Genomic DNA, 5275 nt, shown 5'->3' with positions numbered 1-5275 from the left:
TTTCCCCCTTTCCCCCCATTCCCCCAAGGGGACTTTGCCAATACTTCTTTGTTCACTATTCAAATCACTCTGGGATTTATCGGGGCATCACACTAACCTTGTGCCCTATTCAAGTGAATAGGGTACTCACATGTTTAATTATACTTTTAGCACATGTACATGGTATCTCCCCATCTGAGTTATTGGCTAGACCCATTTCTGCAGTTCCGAAAACTGTAAAGGTATCAGCCACATCAGATAGACATGCTCCAGAAGTAGATGAGAACATGCTATTACGGCAAACTCCTTGATACTGCAGACATCTTTAGCTCTGCCTGCCAGAAAAAGACTCAGTCACTTCAGCTCTTCAGTAGGCACTGCCTCCAAACTAGCTCTGCTGCATAGAGCTGGAGGATGCTGTGAGACAGTCCAATGGAACCCTGGATCCCACTATCCTGTTTTCCAGAGGACCAATGATGCTGTGCTGCAACAACTATACAAGGAACATACCTCCCAGAGCTATAATTGCCAAAGTGATGTGGTTGAAATCTAAAGAGATAATTAGTATGTAAGGCCTGCTCCTTTGGGGGGGCGGCATGTATAGTATTGTAAGCTTAACACCCAATGCAACTCAGGAAAAGATTTGTGCATTAATTAGAATTAAGTGCTGCACATGTATACCAGATAAATATGACAGTATCTCTTTAATACTAAATCATGTGCAAGATGATATTGACTCATAAATTCTCGGAGTGTTTAATGAGTTTAACCATGAAATGGAGAGTAGCATTAGCATGGCCTTTATTTTTGCTTGCCATGTGTGTGTCTTGCTGTTGCCTATATTGTATCTGTGGGTTTATGTCCAGAGCATTTTCCAGATTAATATAAGAACTTCTCTGCTCTTGCTCAGCAGGAAGCAGTTACAGAAAATTGGACCTTTGCTCACGTTCCCTTTATAAGAAATGCTCACAAGATGCCATTTCTTAAGAACAAGAAAATATTACATAAAAGTGGGGGAATTTGATAACTGGATAGAAATAAAAAATATTCAGTATAATCCTTTAGCTGGAGATTAGTATAGTCTTCAGAAGCTAGAAAAATATTTTTTATGATCACATCACTCAAGCAGCCTTGAGTTATTTTAAGCATAAAAAGCCCTTGTTGAAATAGCTTACTGTTGATCTAATCTCAACAAGAAAGCTTACCATCTGTCCCCAGAAACCCTCCCAGCATTGCCAGCCTGACAATGCAAGAAAATCACTGTATTATCTGATAAATGACACTTTTTTCCTTGAAAAACAAGCAGGAGTGAGGAAAGTATTTCTCAAATAACAGGACAGGCTGACCAAACAATTTTTCCTCTTCTATTTTTTTTTTCTGCTGCTCTTTTCTGCTTCCTGGACATTTCTTTGTCTGTTTGGCGTTATAAAGGCTCAAACCATGCCTCTCACTCCAAACTGGTCTTGGAAATATTTTTTTTTCCCTCCAGTTCCTTGATGATGCATCTTCAATAAACTCACCTTCTCATCAAAGCAAAGAGACTTGCTACTCTATTTGATTTGAGATTGGGCAGACCTGACTGAATAGGACTGTGGTTTTTGATGTTAACACCATCCCTCAGGATAGGCTGTACACTCCAATACTTTTATGTTCAGGGTTTCCTTAAAGACAGGAGTTTTATGCTAGGAGATGATCATCTTGGCTGAAGAGAAGTGATGACACCACCCCCTACTGGTTTACTGAGCCCCATCCTTCTGGCAGGACTGGCAGGATGACCCTACTTAAAATTTTGTTTTTAAAATAAAATATGTCTTAAAAATAATTCCGAAACAATATGAACTTTTGATGGTTGACCCTGTTTTTCATTCTACTCTTCCACTTCTTGGCCTCATGGGGGAGAAAGTTGCTCCAGGCTTGGGGCATAAAAGGTCTTTTATTTGTCAAAAGTCCTTTGGAGAAGCCCAATGGCAACTGACTTCCAGCCCCAAGTAGGAAGGATTTGGGTGTGGCAGTACCTTAACAGGCTCATGATGCACCCAGATGCCCGCTTGGGTCCTCTCACAGCTTGACGATCCGAGCAGAGGCCTCCCCAAGCTTCCCCAAGGCCATGTTCACAGGTATGAGCCAGTGTACAAGAGTACCTGTCTAGATGATCCAGACTGCATTCTCTTGTCTCAGGCACCGTTTTGGTATAATTTAGGAAGCATTCTTTTTGCAACACAGTCACTAACATCAAAATAATATAGGAAGGCATGAATTGAAAAGCCTTGTTTCTCCTCCCTTCTCAGCTATTTCCTATTCCCTCCCTGTGCTGGTTTGAAAGGAAGTATGCCCCCCTAGAAAAGCCATGTTTTAATCAAAATCCCATTTCATAAAGGTAGAATAATCCCTATTCAATATTGTATGTTTGAAACTGTAATCAGATCATCTCCCTGGATGATGTGATTTAGTCAAGAGTGGTTGTTAAACTGGATTAGGTGACGGCATGTCTTCACCCATTTGGGTGGGTCTTGATAAGTTTCTGGAGTTCTATAAAAGAGGAAACATTTTGGAGAATGAAGGAGATTCAGAGAGAGTAGAGAATGCTGCAGCACCATGAAGCAGAGAGTCCATGAGCCAGCGACCTTTGGAGATGAAGAAGGAAAACGCCTCCTGGGGAGCTTCATGAAATCAGAAGCCAGGAGAGAAGAAGCTAGCAGACGATGCTGTGTTCGCCATGTGCCCTTCCAGATGAGAGAGAAACCGTGACCGTGTTCACCATGCGCCTTCTCACTTGAGAGAGGAACCCCGAACTTCATCGGCCTTCTTGAACCAAGGTATCTTTCTCTGGATGGATGCCTTTGATTGGACATTTCTATAGACTTGTTTTAATTGGGACATTTTCTCAGCCTTAGAACTGTAAACAAGCAACTTACTAAATTCCCCTTTTAAAAGCCATTCTGTTTGTAGTATATTGCATTCCAGCAGCCAGCAAACTAGAACATTCCCCATAGGAAGCCATTCTCAGTTTTTTTGGTCTATTCTACCAACATTTCTTTATTTCAGGTACGTTTGTATTACAACACATCTTGTTCATTTTTCTTCATTTTTAGAAGGCCTTTTATCATGGTAACATATATATAACACATCATCACTTCTCGGCCTTTTGGCTAAGATCAAGTGTAGTATATATATATCACATCGTGTTCCTCCAAGTGCTTATGAACCTATGGCCAGGACCAACCAGATAAGCCATGTCATTTTATATTGAAACCTGGGAGGGAAGGTGAGCTCAGATGTCCAGTGTGATGCAGCCACCATGCCTCTGGTCATCCACCCCTGTCACCCCTGTGAAGGTTGGAACTGTCCTGCCCTTTGTGTAGAGTTGTCCCACCTACCCCCAACCCCAGATGGGAGTTCCCTGTGCTGGTGATGGTGCAGGGGGACAGCTGATGATGGAATAGAGAGGAAATGGGGGGCCCTGGAGGCCTTGTAAAAGCCTCCCTGCTCCCTCTAACCTCCCATAACCAGCTAGCTGGGGTCCTCCTGGGAACTCTGCTCACCTTTTATGGATTAAGTGAGAGACAATGACCTTCTACCATCCTGGAGCCTTCCTCCCATCCCCCTTTCTGGAACCTTGCTGGAGGATCCCTGCCCCACCCACCCACTCCTCCGCAGACCCCCTGGTGGCATCTTTATTTTCTCCTGTGGACAACAGTATAAATTGATTGTTCTGGAGAAAGCCTCTCCCTTTGATTAGGTTTATATATTCAGGGAAAGTTCAGAAGACTTTGCAAAGAGGGTCAGGTCTCTGCTTTAACTTCCGGTTGTTTCATTAGACCTAGAACAAAACTCTCACAAGCAAAGTTACAATGAGCTTATGTATTGGTTTTATTTCCTCTCACCTGAAAAGGTACCCTTTAAGCCCCAAAGAAAAGGGTAGAGGGGGTGGGAAGGAAAAGGTACAATGAGCTGTTTCAGTGATGCCCTGTTCCATTTGTCCCCATGGCAGGCAAAGAAGAGAGTGCAAGGCAGATTGTGAGGAGGTTGGTGGGGCCTTCTGGGCTGTCCCGGTCCTGCTGGCCTTCCTGTTCCCAGAGTGGAGCAGGCTGGCAGTGGTTTGAAGCTCTTTTACAGAACTGGCAAAATTAGGCCCCCAGAGCATTGTTCCATATTTCAGTCTCCTAGCACCAGTCAAGCTGCCATAGCTAATCTCAAAGTGGAAATAAATCTCTGGATATGCTGTTCCCCCAAACAACTTAAAACTACTTAGAAAACCTGCCTAAAGTTACATAGTAAGTGGTGTGACAAACACAATGTATGTCAGGTGAACAGGAGCATGGCAGGGTTGCAGGAAGTTGGCTTACTCATCTCTAGGGCTGAATAGAAATGGAGAACCTTGACCTTATTTCTTATAGAGTTTATGTCCATTGGAAACAGAGGATGCAGGTGTTTATATGATGTTAGGGAAATAGAGTTTCCCGTCACCAAAGCTAGTCTCTAGCCTTGCCATCATTTCTCTTTGTTCTCCATGGAGCCAGGAAGGAAGATTCAGGCAGAGGGAAGGGTGGGTGCCACAGAGCCTGCACTGGGAGAGGCGACAGGGATGTGCAGCCCCAGTCCTCCAGTGGGGCTCCTTTTTGGCTTCCTAACTCTTGGAGAAGATGCAGATGGTTTTCTGTATAAGCACATTCCCTTTCCACCCTGACAGATATCATCTGGGTCCCCTCCCTCCTATCTTCTGTTTTCCCCTCTCACCTTCCCACCAACGCCTGGAGTCCTTTGCTCACTCCTGGTGCAGGAAGCCAGAATGTCTAGCAGGCCCTGAGTGAGGCCCAGTGGGGACAGGCATGAGCAAGCTGACGAGTCCAGGCTCAAGAGGAAGGACTACAGGTCCTCTGGGTCCTTTCTGATCAGCCTTTCAAACCCAAGCCTTGAACTTGGAAGCCAGTGAAACAAGCACGGAGCTTTAGAGTAAATGTGAGGCAAAGATACAGTCTCAGGTTGGGGGGAGCGTTTAACCCTCAAAGCGGGTGGGGGTAGGGGTGGCCTATGCTCCAACTGGAGAGAGGGACCACAGTGAGGGAGGGGTCCTGGCAATCCCTGGAACAAGACACAGGGAGGTGAGGTGGAGAAGGAGCAGGGGCTTTGGGAAGAGTTGGGCGAGAAGAGAGGTGAGAAGGTAAGAGTGGAGTTAGGAGCTCAGAAAGAGCCTCCTGCCCTGATTTTCTGGGCAATTCTCACCTGGGACCCTGCTGCCCCCTTAGTTCAGATACAGGTCTGCCAAAATCCTACTCATGATAATAGGCACTGTGTG

General features: G+C 44.9%; 1 pseudogene; it reads left to right on the top strand.

Annotated features, from left to right (window-relative positions):
- Positions 1 to 3108: 3108 nt before the first annotated feature.
- On the top strand, positions 3109 to 3189 carry LOC143681998 (U2 spliceosomal RNA; annotated as a pseudogene).
- Positions 3190 to 5275: the final 2086 nt, after the last annotated feature.

Source organism: Tamandua tetradactyla, chromosome 4 (assembly GCF_023851605.1).
Source record: "Tamandua tetradactyla isolate mTamTet1 chromosome 4, mTamTet1.pri, whole genome shotgun sequence".
In the NCBI taxonomy this organism is placed as follows: domain Eukaryota; kingdom Metazoa; phylum Chordata; class Mammalia; order Pilosa; family Myrmecophagidae; genus Tamandua; species Tamandua tetradactyla.
This window is presented reverse-complemented; position numbering and strand designations above follow the sequence as displayed.